Source organism: Balaenoptera physalus (assembly GCF_965194825.1).
Source record: "Balaenoptera physalus genome assembly, chromosome: 11".
In the NCBI taxonomy this organism is placed as follows: domain Eukaryota; kingdom Metazoa; phylum Chordata; class Mammalia; order Artiodactyla; family Balaenopteridae; genus Balaenoptera; species Balaenoptera physalus.
In genome coordinates, this window is record NC_138896.1 from 56662898 (window position 1) to 56679928 (window position 17031).

The window sequence follows — 17031 nt, forward strand, 5'->3', positions numbered from 1 at the left end:
CCATGGACAGGACGAAGAGAGGGATGTGCTCCCTTCGATCTACTTTTTCCCATTGGTCCAAGTTTGCCTCATTGGAAATTAATCTCTCTATGCTTCTGGATTGTATGATATGACCTGGTCCCCTTGATGGGCTTTATGATGCCAGACTCATGCCCCAAGCTGTGGTGGTTCTACCCTATTTCTAAAAATGGGAGGAGGAGACAGAAATCCCAGGTGTGCGACTGGTGGGGCTGGCTGTGTGCTGGCAGCCAAGGGCAGCAGAATAGGTGCTTGACCACCGGTGGTGGGACTCGCCATGGTCTGAATGCAATGTCAGCCACTGACAAAAAGCAAGTGAATGAGAGTCATTGGAAGTGAGGTTGAGGGGGTCTAATGCAGGGGTTCAGCCAAGCTGCCACCTGTTTTTTGTAGAGCTGTGAGCTAAAAATGACCTCATAATTGTAAATGTAACTGCAGTCTGTGAGCGACTGGAAGAGGCTTCCATGCTTAATGCCCTGTCATCTATTTGTGGAATTACCTACAAAAACACAAAATAGCTTTTTTGGCTTTAACCCCAATAGCAATATAGTAACTCTATTCCCAGATGAAAATAATCCCAGAGCATCATCCTTAAATGCAACAGGGCAAGAAAGAGAGCTAATATTATTTATTACGTTTCTAATTCAAGTCACATGTTTTTTGAATTTTAAAATTCTACATGGGAAAAAACCCCCATGTGCACACACACAGCAACCACAGCCCTGAGCAGCCTTCTGTGTGCCCCAGGGGCACGTTTCCTGTGGCTATCCTCTGACGCGAGTTAAAGGCTCGCAGTGAGCCAACTCCGGGCCAGGTGAAACCATACAAAGCCACGCTAATAATAGGCCGGTTTTGCTGACAGCTAGAGCAGAGAAGTAATCTCTGTGACTGACTATATTAAGAACGCTGTATGAACAAAGATTTTGAGCATTTCGAGGATACATTTTATTTGGACATTAACTAAGTTCTATTTATTCATTCACTCAAAAAGCATCCACTGAGAGCCTAACCGTACTAGGTGCTCGGTGAGACGCTGAGAATACTTAGATAAATAGGACACAGATCCTGCCCTGGCACTTGCGATCTCGTCAGCCAGCACTCTGGCCCCCATTGCCTGGATGCTGTCAGCTATGCATTCCCTCCCAGAATAGCCTTCTCTGGGGACCTGGGCTCCCAGGGGAACAGCATCTAACTATTCTTGGCTCCACTTCCCAGGCCTTTCGTGGCAGCTGAAGAGCATGCCAGCCTGCCCCAGCACATGTGCCTCTGAGCCAAGCATGTGCAGGGCCTGCTTTCCCAAGAGAGGACCCAGCCCAGGCCCCAGGGCATCAGGACACCTCCTCTGCACAGCTATGGAAGCAGCCTCTCTGCCACTCAGCTGCTGACCTACTTTGTGAGAACCAAGCATTCCTCCGATCTGTCTAAAAGTGGATTTTCCTTGGGTGTCTTAGGGGATCTTGGGACACGAAGCTGGAGTTTGATTCCTTTCTGATAGGACTCACTAGGCATGAGGAGTGGTCTCCCAAACAACCACTGATGACACTCTGTGTATATCACAAATGTTCTCAGTAGTGCCTCCTAAGGAATAGTGTTTTAAAAAACAAAGAAAGAAAAAAGTAGTTCCATATGAGGCAGCATGGTGTACCAGAACTCACGTAAATGTTCTTTGATTACTTTCCACCATTTTTGGCCATTAAACCTGAAACCTGATTCGCACAGCTCTGCTCTAAAGGTGCAGGAAAGCTGTATTTCTGGTGAACTGGAGTAAGAATTCTGTCACTTGAATATCCTTCAAAATACTGGAAGCATTTTATCTTACTTAAGAATTTTTAAAAAGATGTGGTCGTGACATTTTAGAAAACTATGGAGACAATAAAAAGATCAGTGGTTGCCGGGGTTAGGGAGGAGGGAAGGATGAATAGGCAGAGTACAGAATATTTTTAGGGCAGTGAAAAAATCTGCATGACACTATAATGGTGGAGAGATGTCATTTTACATTTGTTCAGGACCGTAGATTGTAAATACAACACCAAGAGTGAATCGTCACGTCGACTGTGGACTCGGGTGATAGTGGTGAGTCAATGTAGGTTCATCAGTGATAACACATGGACCACTCTGGTGGGAGATGTTCCTAGTGGGGGGGGGGCTGTGCATGTGTTGGGGCAGGAGGCATATGGGAAATCTCTGTACCTTCCTCTCCATTATGCTGTGAACCTAAAGCTTCTGTTTAAAAAAAAAAAAAAGGAAAAGGTAAAAAATGGGGGTAAGGGAGAACACCTGATGATACTGAACTGAAGAAATATAAAAAGATGCTTCCAGATAGAAGTATAAAAAAATCTTTCTAGGAAACAAAGTCTTTGTCTTCAATTGTACACTGGTGTCCTGTGTGTAATTGGGTAAGTTCTGGCCACTTTGGGCTTTAGTGGACAAGTTTCTGGAAGCTAGAAGAGTACCAGGTATACAGGAGGCACTCAACTATTACATTTCATGGACTGTCAATTTAGTTTGTTGAATTTAATCCACCTCTAATTTTCTATGATTGGTCATTTATTTGCACCCAGAATAACTTAGGCTAAACTAGACTTCCTCTTAGCTAACCACCATGCATGGCCTGCTACAGTCAACTCTCTGCTTCTCTGGCTTACTTGCCCCTCTGTGGTTGGCTTCTGACCCATTCCAGAGGCCACAATCTCGAGCCTAAAGAAAGTGCATTGAGGAAATCACCCCCCAGCCTCTTACAAGGAACCTACACACACACTCCATGCCCTGCTGTGCAGAGCTGCATCACACAAACAACTGGCAACTCAGAGGGTCCTGGGAGGAGGATGGGAGTGTGAGTCTCCGCCCACGTCACGCCTACAACTGTTAGGGGCATGGTCTGCATAAGAACCTTCAGGAAGGATGGGTCAGTAAAAACCTAGAAATATTTACAGCAGATTCATGCTTTATGCCAAGGAGTAGGCTCTACACTGTAAGACAAAAAAAATCATATGCAGTCAAAACAACATTAGAAAACACTCCAAACTTCTAGTATGGTATATATTCAACAGATGCCCCTCCCCTGCCATTTTTTTTTCCTCAGCTTTGGAAAAAATGATTCTTTCTTTAGTTAAATGCCAGAGGAGATAACTGGCTTACATTTAGTGGACCACATTATATATAAATATGTATATTATTTTTAAAACCAGAATCATAATTAGCACCACAAGATATTCCACTACAGGAAGTGTGCCCACCCTGAGTCTTACACGTAGTCAGTGGAATAGCAAGTGAAAAATAAGCTGTTTTCCTCATTTTTTCTTTTTCTTTGCTGACCACTGAGAGTTAGATTTTTGTGGTAAATGTTCACATTATGGCACTCCCCGGTACCTATGGAAAACCAACATCCAGCTTAACCAGGGTCGATACATGGAAGGAGATGTGTGCAGGGGGTGGAACCTTCACAGTGAGGTAGGTTCCAAGAGCAGGACAAAGGAGGTTTCAGGCAGGAGCTAATCAGTGATGGGCGCTCGGCTCAAGCTTCCAGGGAGCACACATTATCTCTCAGAGGATCTGGAACTGGCTATTAGAAGCTGTGACGCAGGGACCAGGGTAGAGTGGGAGGGTCCTTAACCTCAGAGGACAATGGCAGGAGAGGTGAGCAGGCCCCTGTGGGTCCAGAGAGCATGTTTAAGTGAATTAGCAGAAGGCACTCCTTTGACAGACAGCCCTGCACCAAGGGGTGCAGCTTGGCACCAGCTGGTGGATTGGATTTCTGCCCTCGCCCACTCTCCCAGCCTGGAACCTTTGTCCAGCACTCAAGCTGTACAGCCTACACAGTGGCCCCGAGGATGAGAGCTGCACCAGAGGGAGTGTGATGGTCTAGGTCTGCCTTAATCCTCTCACTTTGTGAAACTGAGTCGGCCCCAGGGCTTGGGTCGTCTTAGCAGGTGGGGTCTGCAGAACTTTAAGGCAGGCAGCCAGGGCTCTCATTATGTGTGCTGGGCTCCAGAACAATCCTTTAATCCCAACAACAAGCCTTGCAAGGAGAAACACTGATTCTCCTTTTATTTAATTAGAGGACTGTTGTCTCATGAGCACGCTGCCTGATCCATGAATACCTGTTGTTCAGAAGGTAACTGCACGTTCAGCACTGCTCGATGCAAGGGAGACCATGTGAGCTTGTACTGTTTGCTTTACATTTTGAAAATCCTTTGCTTAAGCGTACAGAATTCATTTCTTTATGCTGCATACAATCAAGGCATTCCAGTAGGCACTGTATGATTATGTGCTGTTTTTGATCATTGTTGCAACTCACGGAGAAGGCTGTGCCAAGCCAGCCAGCACTCGGCCGGGCTGCCTCTAAAGCCTTGGCATATGGAGTAATGACCAGGCTAAGGCTGAAGCTCCAGGGTGCCCACAACCCATGAAAAGGAGATCCACTTTGAATGAAAATGACTGGACCATGCTTTCAAGCATGTATGACCTCAGGCTTGACCACACAATAGCAATTGGATCCTGCTTTCCCAGATATATTGATGTTCTCTAGATACTCAGATACATTTTACAGAAAACTTTGCAGATTTGGGGAAAACTGTATAGGCACTGCCATGGGGCCAGATCATTTCAATGGCCTTCACTGTGGCCTTATGAAGTGGTACTATGAAACGCAGGCCGGGGGAGCTGATGGAAGGCTGTAGTCATAGTTGATGTTCCATATCAACCGTCTGTCTTACCCCAACTCCATGATTTCTACCCTGGTCCATCATTAACTCCGTCCCCACCCCCTTCAGCCAAGGGAGCCCCTTACTCACTCTTCCCCACACATTCCCAGGCTGTCCCACTCCCTTGCCTTTGGCCGTATTATTTTTCCTGCCTCATCTCAGTACCCAAGGCAACTAGAGTGACAAAAATACCAAATAGCCTAAGACTTATTTACAATTGTAACGTTGCATTTAATAGACATGAAGTAAGAATGTTGGCCACACCCTAATAAGATCATCACCTTCTCAGAGAGCCAAACATTTCTCCCAGTCACCAACAGATATCTACATAGCATCTGTTATGTTCTAGGCATTGTTCTAAGCACTACAGACAGGGCAGTAAACAAAAACTAAAACCCTTAAGGATCCTAAATAAATTTCTTACTGTTTTACTCTGAGAAAGGCATCAGATTTCCCATTATAACACTAAAATGTATAAAATTACACAATTAACCTGAAATTACTCAATAGCCAGAAACCATTTGTAGTTGGCATTCTGTTCATAATGTCTTTTTTAAGGGAAGAAGGTGTAGAACATTCCTCACAGTTCTAGTGGAGTGGTTAATATTGCTTCCCATTGTCTCTAGGATAATTGTACACATTATTTTTAATTTAAAAAAACATGTTTTGATTAAAAAAACTAAGTTTTAGAATATTTTTGACCACTCAATTTTTTAAAGTTTTCTTGTTAGTCTGTTAATAAAAATGCACATACAGAAAAGTACAGAAAACATAATTATGCCATTCAGTGAATCGCACAGTGAATTTCTCAAAGCAAACACCTGTGTAACCACCACCCAGGTACAGAAAAAGAATATACCCATAACCCCCAAAATACTGCTTATGCATTTATCAGTCAAAACACCTATCCTTCTTCCCACAGAGAGCCATGATCTTAACTTCTAGTACCCTTGTTTAGTTTTACTTATTTTTTGAACTTCATATAAATGGAATTTAAAAATCTGTGTTCTTTCATGTCTGGCTTTCTTTCCCTGAACATGGTGTTTGAGATATTTGTCCATACAGTGGTATGTGGCTGTACAGTGTGCCATTGTATGAATATACCACAATTAATTTATCGATTCTACTCTTACTGAAATTTTCTGCTTCACCCCGACACTAATCATATAGAATTAATTCCTCCTTCAAACTCACTATCTACATGAAGACAAGGTTTCATTATTTCACTCATATTCTGGTCTCCTGATTACCTCAATCAAAGAGTGAGCCTCTGGACTCTAGAGTGTGAATTATGCCTCTGTGCTTAGGCTGAATTCATGAAAGCATGGTGTGTTTGTGTGTCTGCGTTTTAACTACCCTAGATAATCAATCATTTTCCCTAAACACAGTAAACCCCCTTCACCACCTCATCCCACACTTCTCAATAGCCTCTTCCTATGCCATAGGGAATAGTTCAGGTTGATTTGAAACATGCTTCCACCTGAAAAGGGGTCGCATCTGTGGTTTCCAAATGTCATCCACTCTTGCCCTCTGTTTTAGAGCCCTGCCGCCCTTGCTGAGTGGCTGATCGCTGTAGCTGGCAGCATGTTAAAACAACAGCACAAGTGAGGAAGGGAGAACACATTCTATTCGTCAAACTTATCATGGTCTTCTGAGTTTAAAAGATGCTATCATTATTTCCTAAATTTATCACAATCTTTCAAGTTTTAAAATTCCATTTTTCCCCTTTTAGGGATGACTTGAATAACTTAGGAGCAAAATGACTGAAAATCATTTTTCCTAGAAACATTTTAATGCTTCTGCCTATCATCCCATATTATTGTCTGATACAGAAAGGTCTCCAAGATATTCCATTTAAAAAGGAAAAATAGGACCCTATATTTTTGTTGCCTTGAATAAACATAAAGTATCTCTAGAAAGTAACAGTGGTTACTTGGTTGGGGGTTGGTGGATGGGGATGAATGGCCAGCACATAAGGTAAAGATTTTACTGAATTCCTTTTAAAATGTATCAGGTTTGGCACAGGTTAACACGTCACAAATTCCAAAACTTAAATAAACAAACAAACAAACAAATCACACATTAAAAAGTCCTCAAAATGAAAGAACCTTTACCCCAATAAAACAAAAACAATTACCATTAAGTGTATTTTTATATAGTAGTATTTTTATATAGTCACACTATGAGAGTTGAGAAATAAACCAGGTACAATTATGTCAACATGCCAAAAATCTAAAAATAGAGTAAATAAAATAAATAGATTATTTTACCATAATCTTCAAAAGGGAACAAACTTTTGCTGTTGACTGCAATGGAGGAAGTGGGGCTGGACTTGTCTGCTCACCATAAAAACTAGAAAACTGGAAAATATACATAAAACTTCTTTCAAACATTGGGCAACGGGAAAAAACAGGTCATGATTTTTGAGATAAGGGAACTAACGACGGAAGCCCTAGAATCACCCCACTTTCTGCCTAAAAGCACATTCCAGACCACAGTGCAGAGGAGGGAAATACAAGTGTATCATGGCATTTGGGCTGAGCTAAGGAAACAGAGCTCAGAGCTCAGGGAGGCTGAGGCAGCTGGAATTTGGGAGCAGAATTCTAGAAAGGAGGAAGCTATGCAGAGAAATCGCTCCAGATCTACGTTAGGGTCAGGAGTCTGTGGCTGAATTCTAAGCCATATATATATAGGCTGAAATCCATGAGGCCAGGCAAGAAAGATGGGAGGTCTGTCACCTGACCCATTTCCAGAGATCTAACCGAGCTGGGAGAGGTGTGAGCCAGGGGGGAGAGTCCTAAATGAGTGCAGGACGTTCCATAGATGCCCAAGAAGGGTGAGGGTGATGGTGTAGTAACAAGACCAAACTAGTCCTAGAGTAAAGGCTACTTTAGGTCAGCTCTGTCCAACAGAACTCGCTGCAATTACGGAAATGCCTTACATTTGTGTCGTGCAATACAGTAGCCACAAGCAACATATGCCTTTCGAGTACTCAGAGTATGGCTAGTGTGACTGAGGAAGTTAATTTTTCATTGTATTTAATGTTAACTAACTTAAATTGAAATGGCCACATGTTAGCTTCAGATTCACCATAGCAACTTTAAAAAACTTGAAAACAAACTTCAAAAGGATCAAGCTGATTCTAAAGTAACTCAATTACCTTTGAGAATAAAGTCTAACACTCCTTAAACAAACATAATAAATATGAAATCAAGGCTTCCCTATGACCAACAGCAGACTGTGCCAGTGATGGTGTTTGACCTCCAAGCCTGGACCAAAAAGGCATTGGAGCTGCCTCCTTAGTCCCTTGAACTTCTCTAAGAGAAGCCAAATGCAAGGCTGGGTAACTCTCGAGCCACCCTGTGAAGAGGCTGAGCTGGAAAGTAACTGAGGCCTCCCACCAAAAGCCAGCCCCAGCTGGTCAGCCCTGAGGGCGAGCTTGTGGGCAATAGATCCTCCAAGCCCAGCTGTGCCATCACGTGACTACAGCACCAGCCACAACCAACCGCAGCCTGGTGAAACCCTGAACCAGAACCAGCCATGCCACTCCTGAATCCCTGGACCACAGAAGCCACGAGAGGTGTAAATAATATATTATTGCTATTATTTAAAGCCAACGTGTTTTGAGGTAATTTTTTTAATCACAGTATTCATTAACTAACACAATTAGGAATTATTTTACGACAACAAATTTGGCAACCTAAATCTAAAAACACAAATTCCTTAAAAAATACAAATAGAGACTTCCCCGGTGGTCCAATGGCTAAGACTCTGCACTCCCAATGCAGGGGGCCTGGGGTTCGATCCCTGGTCAGGGAACTAGATCCCCCATGCCGCAACTAAAAGATCTCACATGCCGCAACTAAAGATCCTGCATGCTGCAACAAAGATCCCACATGCCAACTAAGACCTGACGCAGCCAAATAAATAAATAAATATTTTAAAAAATAAAAAATACAAATAATCACAACTGACGCAAGAAAGACTGGATACCTGAAGAGCCTGTGATTTATTAAAGAAATTGAATGTGTAATTAAAATGTTCCCACAAAGAAATTCCAGGCTCTGATGACTTACTTAACTGTTGCATTCTCTCAAAGTTTAAAAAATTATACCATTTCCACACACTCTTTCAGAAAAAGAGGAGGAATAAACACTTCCAAACTCACTTGACAAGGTCAGCATAACTCAGATACCACATCCAGGAAAGACAGTAAAAGAAAAGAAAGCCACAAACTTTCCCTCATGAACAGAAATTCAGATACTCTTAAGAAAATATTAATATATTGAATCAATTTATAAATAGAATAATGTATCATGACGGAGGGAATTTTTCTCAGGAATGCAAAGTTGGATTAACATTCCAAAACCAATTAACGGAAAATGTTTTAGAATTAGATTTTGGTAATGGCTGTACCACTGAATTGTATACTTGAAAATGATGAACTTTAATGGTATGTGAATTATACCTCAATAAAGCTATTATAAAAAGTTCAACTGGTGTAAATCATCAAATTAACTGAAAAAGAAAGAAAATTCAAGTGATTATCATAAAAGATGAATAAGAATTATTTAACAAAGTTCATCTCATGAAAAATCTCAGAAAACTACAATTAGAAGCTCAACCTGATAAAGAAAATCTAAGAAAAGAAACTACAGATAATATTGTACTTGACGGTAAAATGCTGAATGCCTTCTTTCTAAGATCAAGAACAAGGCAAGGATATCTTCTCTCGCCATGTCTATTCCTTATTGTACTAGAGATCATAGATAAGGCAAGAAAAAGAAACAAAAGGAATAAGGAAGATTGTCTTTATTCAGAGACAGTAAGTGGTCTGGATAGAAAGCCCCCAAAATCTACAAAAAAAAAAAAAAAAGCTGCTACAACTAACTGAGCTTAGCAAGTTTTCAAAATAAAAAGTTAATTCACAGATTAATATATTTTATATATTTATGTATTTATATATATTAGAAATAAACAACTGGAAATTGACACTGAAAAACAAAGCGAATCCACTTCTAATAGCAGAGGCATTTAGTTTCAGCCAAGATGGAATAACAGGAACCAGATTTGACCTGCCTGAAAAATTTTTTTTAAATGGACAAAATATGAAACGAAAGTTTTCAAGATATTAGACATCAGATAAATAAGGACGAGGATTCCTGAGAGGCGGAACAAAGGAGGTGAGCCATACAATGGCTTCATCTTACTGCCAAGAGAGAGTTTGCAGGCTGTGGTAAGGGAGAGGAAACCCAGGCGAAGCTTGGTGACTCCCTGAGCTGAGAGGATGGATATAGGCATCTCGGAACACCGAGGCAGACAGACTCTTCGGGACCGCGTACTGGAGAGGAGGTGACCACACAAAGACAGAGCACAGGATTGCTGCAGAGGGCTCCCCTGGGCACACAGTAGAATACTGGTCAGTGCGTGCTTGTGAGGAAACTACCAGAACCCAGGAAAGAACCACAGGAAGAATTAGAGATAAGAGTTCCCAGCTCCCACGCAGGTTTAGGGAGGTGCCAGTCCCCACCCACCAGAGTGGAAAACCTCATGATTCCCAGGGCATTGGGTGGATGCCCAGGGGGTCTGGTCCCAGCTGTGCCTTTAGTCTCCCTGCCCAGCAAAACTTGAAGTCAAGATTCCAAAGGACCAAACTGTTTCCAAGACATTTAACTGCCCCCAGTACAAAGCTTAAGAATATTTATAGAGATGCAAAAATATCCAGCTCTAAAAAGGTAAATTTCACAGCAGCTGAAAGTTAAAGAAAAAAATTTACCAGGTGTGCCATAATGGAGTACTATGCAGCTATGGAAAAGATGTAAGGTAAGGAAGATATCATCGAACTAATATGGGGTTGATTTCCAGGACATACTCTTAAGTGAAAAAATGCAAAGCCCACAAAAATTGTCCATAGTGTGTTAACATTTTATATAAGAAAAGAATATAATATACCAGTATCTGATCATTTGCCTAATAATGATTCTCTATTTTTCTTTGTTCCTGAAGAAGGAATTCAGCAGAGAGACACTAGAAACTAAAGAGGTTGATTACCTCCAGGGGTCTGTGGGAAAGGGTTAGGAGTAACGGGATGAGGGGATAGGGCAGCAGGCATGAAAAGCGGGGGCAATTCCTTGAACGTAACTTTCCATATAACTGACTCTCAGAACCATAGTACTGTTCACACATCCTTCCCATAACCCCAAATTAAACAAAGAATTAAACACACCCTGAACATGAGGGTAACTCAAAATGGAATACAAACACTAGCAAAGGAACTTAACTGTATTACAAATAAATAATGACCACACTGAAGGGTATGGGAGGAAAAGAACTATCCATGGAACTTTGGAAAACTGTACCTTGACTGGATACTGTAGGCTAACAACAAAAACTGTAAAAATTATAATCCAGTTAGTAAAAGCTTTTGGGTTTGTTTTTACACAGTGGTTAAGTCTAGCAATCGTGAAACTACTTTCTGTTTATACTAGACTTGAACAAAAAAGTGAATAGATCATTGACAATGAGAGTCAGGGTTTCTTAGTGTTAGAAAAAGAATTTATAAGTAAGGAAAAAGGGAAGCCTAAAATAAACCACATGGTATCACATTAGAACCAGAGAGAGCAGTATGAATTCAAGAGTTTTCCTCTAATCCATGTAGATATGTGCATAAGTGTGGATTAGTATACAGGCATGAAGTAACTAGCTCTGCTTGCTTGGAGGTCAGAGTGATGATGCCCCAGTAACCATGAGAACAGCTAACACCTAGATTCTGTATTCAAATGAAAGGAACCAGGGCTCCTCGGAGAAGTGACTAATTCCAGGGCTGGGCCAACATAAATATAAAATGAGCCACAAACATCATGTGGTGCCAGAAAGTAAGGGGATGCTCAAAAAGTCAGGGGAGTCTTGGTAAAAGAACACCGGAGCCCACTCGATGGAGCACTTCATGGCCAAACTGGAAAAGTGTAAGCAACAGAACTGTAACAACAAGATTGGACTTTAACTCGGGAATAAACATCCATGAGTCCAAACTGATGTAGATAAATAATGGAATAAATAAATATATACATACAGGAGAAGAGATAGTTCTTCTGCAGAGCAGTATTCATATTAATAAACGTAGAAGGGAAGAAGGAAAGAATCATCATTAGGGAAATACCATAGAAGTAAAGGATGCGGCAAGATCTTGTAAATATTAGCTGCTGTGAGCCCTAGTGTAATTTGCATACAATAAAATGCCCTATTCTATGTACACAGTTTGATGGCTTTTGACAAATATATACCCCTATGTGGCCATCACAAAACTCATGATCTGGAATATTTCTATCACATGAAAAAGTTCCTGCCTGCCCCTGGGCAGTTAACCTCTCTCATTCATGGCCAAAGATATCCACTGTTGGCTTTCTTTCACTATGTAAATTAGTGTTGCTTTTTCTAGAATTTTGTATCATATTATTCTAAAAGATTTCTGACCTGGACTGTAAAGTCAATCAACACACTCTAAAGAAAAAACACCAACGTATGAAATCATCACATGTAATATCTAGGTCTCAAGCTGGGCTTCATTTGGAACTAGATCCTCCCTGTATGAATTCAGGGTCCGGGGAGAAAAATGCAGTCTGTGTCATGTTGTTTATTAGATGAAATTTAACATTGGAAATATTAGCTGTTACTAGCCCTAGGGCGGGAAGGACAGCAGGGGGAGAGGCCGTAGCAGAGTTAGATTGAAACTGGATCCAGGGCTACAGTTGCAGGGGAGGGTCGGGACCAGGCAGGAGATGCTGCTCAAGCACAGACCTGGGGAAGATTCTCCCAGCTGCCACCTCTCCAGTGCCAGGCAGCCGGGCAGGCTCAGCCCCTTCGGGGAAGGCCAGGGAAGGCCAGGAGGTGGACCTCAGGGCAAACAGGTAAATGACCAGTCCCAGTATGAGATGCTTCTTTGCCTTCAGCTGTGGAAAACTGAAGGGCAAATGGGCTGGTGTGGAAGGTCTGAGGTTCTAAATTTTATATCCTGGCCTTCCTGAGCAAGGTGAATGGGGACGAATCATTTGGTTTCAAAACACCTCCCAGGGGTGTTTCGTAAAATAATGAAAATCTGCCAAGAACTTATCACAGAATCCGTGCCAGATAAACATGGAGTAATTTCTGGGCTTCAAATCTTACCTTGGTGGGTCATTCCATTTTGAGTAGAAAATGAAGTCAATCATAAGTGAAAAGAGAACGAACATGTTAACATCTGAGCATTCCTCTCTGTAAAATTAAATAGAGCAGAGAGATGGATAGAAGCCCAGCCAAGGCATTTATCTTTTAGAAATGCTGAAGTATCACTAAGCAAATAATAAGCCAGAAAAAGCAAACATTCATTTTCCTGCCATTTCGGGGTGTGATCCTAATTCCTTCAATTCAGCATATTTGTGAGCTGCCTTGCCCTCTTTCCTGCATTCTCCCAATTCTTGCGTCCTTGCAGGACTCCATCCTTTCACACGTGTTGTTCGTTCTTAATAAAGTCAGAGCCGACACTGCCCGCCCTCTCCAAGGAGTAATCTTGTTAGCTGTTGTTATTGATTCTGTTGCTAAGGTCTGAGAATCCCTGATGCTCCCCTGTGGGAGTGGAAGGGGGAGGGAGAAGCATGTTCTTATAATTTTCCCATAAACCAGATGTTTTCTTTAACTCTTGTATCTTTAAAATATTTTCTCTTGAGAAAAAAAAAAAAAGGATTAGAACAAACTTGGGATGCCAATTCTTATTTTCTCAGCATACCATGAGCGCACGCCCGGATGACTGAGAGGAGAATTCAGGCTGTGGGTGCCCGTGTACCTGCTACTGCTCTGATAAGCGACACGCAGAACTGAAGGAAAGCCTGTTTCTTTAGTAAACTAAATTCTTCCCATTTTCCAGTGATTCTGTTTCAATTACCAGGGCTGATTAACATGCCACACCAAACTTAGGTAATACAACAACAGTCTTCTTATTTCACAGAGTTTTGGGCCAAGATTTTGGGTAGGGCTCAGCCAGGGCGGTCACCTGGGCTCAGCTGGGATTGTCACCTACAATGTATACGCGTAGCCTCTCCAGAATGGCAGCTTCAGGGAAGTTGGATTTCCGTTGTGGTTGGTTTCTCCCAGAATGAGTGTCCCAAGAGAACCAGAATTCTTCGTGGCCTTTTATGGCCTGGCTTCAGAAGTCCCATAACCTTATTTCTGCCATTGCAGTGGTTCTCAAACCAGGGCCGCATTTGCCCCCAGAGAACGTTCGGCAATGTCTGAATATACTTTTGGTTTGCACGACTGGGACTGAGCGGCTCCGGCCCAGGGATGCTGGTAAATATTCAGCAACGCATAGGGCAGCACCCCCACAGCAAAGACTCTGTGGCCCAAAACATCAACAGTGCCGAGGTTTAAGAGACCCAGCCAAGGCTGGCAGATTTAAGGAGAGGGAACATGCATCCTAATTTTGATGAGAGAAGAGTGAAAAAAATTGCAGACAGTTTAAAACAAACTACCACAAAGTTGTTAGTTTACGTTTTTTCTAAATCAAATACCAAGTCTTCTAGTAATTCAATTCATGGGAGGTAAGTTAGAGAAAATAAAAGCTGTAATGGTTCAAAACCATGAAATGTAAATTCCTAGATCCAGTCACACGGTCAAGCAGGCAAGCCGAGGGCCAGATATCAGATGCATAATGTGATGTCCCCAAGCCATTCTGTGCTCTTAAGTCTCATGTTTTTACTTCCTTTCAGTCATTCCAGTATTGCCCAGCTTTAGACGTATTATTTTTAGATGTTAGTGTGGTTATATTTAAACAATTTTCAAACTGACCTGCCTGAAATCTAGAGCATGTTTGTAAGCTCCAGGGGAGGAAAACAGTATCCCTGGAAGACGGGGAGGATGTTCTGGGCTCAGAGGAGCCCTGCTGGACCTCAGCATGCCCGGGAGCTGTGGACAGTTTCCTCTGTCCCTCCACGCTGAGGAATGGCAGGAGCAAGGACAGAGTCTCTCTCAAGATGGTCCCCTGACCCAGGGTGACATGTGTGGCAGCAGCCATTGGCGGCAGCGGTGTCACTGAGCGAGCTGACGGGTTTTGCACAATGGGAAAAGCACTAATGGCACCAACAGGTTATCCTATTAGTTGGTTTCCTTTTACTCTTTTCTCAAAAATGTGTACTTCTGTTCCTTTATCAGCTCCGAGTCTTTTCTACTGTCTTCGGTTAAAGCACTTGACTTCTTATTGCATCTTCATCAGTTGATAAGAGGGGAATGACCTCGTTTCATTCCCACGTTCATCAGATATTTCTGGAGCAGCTCCTATATTCCAGGTTCTGCACTGAGTGTTAAAGAGTGAGGTAGTGACAGACAGACCCAAACTCACTGCAGAAGGCCCTGGGGCCACCTGCCTCACATGGTCTAGTGGGAGGGAGATAAGCCCAACTTATGATTATATTGCATATATATACATTATAGGTATCCATAAGTATATAATTACATGGGTTATAAATGACGGAAGAACCCATCAATGCTTAGAGTCCAGAAGCCTTCCTGGAGGAAGAGACATCTAAATGGAGAGCGAGCGCCCGGTGGACACAGTTGGGGTAAAGCAAGGAGGGGGTTTTTCCAAGCCAAGAAAGCAGAGTGGATGAAGTCCCCTTTTCAGGTCCAACATTGTTGTTGTTTCTATTTGTTATTGGATTCTCTACCTGCTTGTGTACAGGTTTAAGATGTAAAGACAAATTCTTAAATCTTTGCATAAAAGTGGCAAGTAATTTGGAATAAGTTGCTGGGTATAAGCTCTACAAATCTCTATTTTTCTGCATCTGGATATGTGCCATTTCCATATTGTGTCCCTTTTACTTGTTTTGCACTACTTATATAACCCAGGAAAAATTCATTTTATCCCTCTTTATTTCCAGTGATGCTTTTTATTGGCAATCAACCTGACGCTCACTGATGATCTAAGATGTGCCCTTGGCCACGCCTCCCGAGGCAGATACCAGGCCCTGAGCACTCTGAGTTATCCATCACTTCCAACTGCTTCATATGCATTTGCAGCAGAACAGACACAGAGCTGTTTAATTTTCAGCTGATAATCTACTGAATAACATATTTGTTGGTAATGTGAACAATGGCAAGTTTGCTAATTGTCTTCACTTTTCAAATGCAGCCTTCATGAACTGGGCTTTGTCTCCCTGCATAGTTCAATCACTTACGTGCAGATGGATTCGCTATTTGCCATACTTAATAAGTTTCTCCAAACTGGCTTGTTTCTAATTCCAGTTATATGGAGAGAGCCCTACAAACTGCAGGACATTCATGCTCAAGGGATCATTATAAAAGCAGGAAGGTTTAAAATGAGAAGGAAAGATACAATTTGACAATAATCAGGGTTTTCAAAAAAGATCTCTCTTCTCCTTTTATCAATCACCCCAGCAAGTACAGTGAGAACCAGTAAACGCCCAGATAGAACCATCCTCTTTCTGTAATAGCTCTGAAGCTAAAGATTTTTCATCAGTTACGTGGGCCCAATGGTCCAGCCCAGGGCTATTCCGTTCCACTCCCTTCCACACTTTCCCTCCATCACAGCCTCTGATCTGAGCCCTTAGCACTCACTCACCCATCCCTCACATCTGACTACCACCCTATTGTTATTTTTATCCTCCTGACTTTTGATCTTGTCTTTGCTCCTATTTCTGTCCTTACCTCAAGCTTTCAACTTGACATATTATAAAGACATCATAACTATAGGTTTGGCTTAGTCACTATCAAATATTCCATTCTCCGTTCCAAAGCATGTGGCCTCAGGCTACTTCGGGTCCTCATTATTTGACCACCAGGACTACTGTTCCTAAAACTGCCCCGGCCAAGGGTAGAGACTTAATATTTGTTGTGCAGACCCCAAAGTGGAAATTTTTCTGGAAACAGTATAAGGCACTGCTTTACACTGTAGACTCTAGAGGCAGATATACTGGATCTCAATATCAGTTCCATGAATCACCAGTTATGTGACATTTACAAGTTTAGTTGCAATCCTTTAGATTTAATTTCCTCATAAAATGTTGATATCGATAGTATATAACTCCTGGGCTTGACAGAACTAACTAAGATAAAGATAGAAGATGATTAGTCTACAGGCAAATAGATACCATTATTAACGTTACTGTTATCATTAATGGTAGTACTGTATAAATAATAATGAATTATAATAAAGTGCTTTTTAAATTATCTTATGTTTCTTTATAATTCCCATAGTGGTTATCACATACCACCTACAGGGTACACATTCAGTAGAAACAAGTAGCTTGATTTGATATGTTCG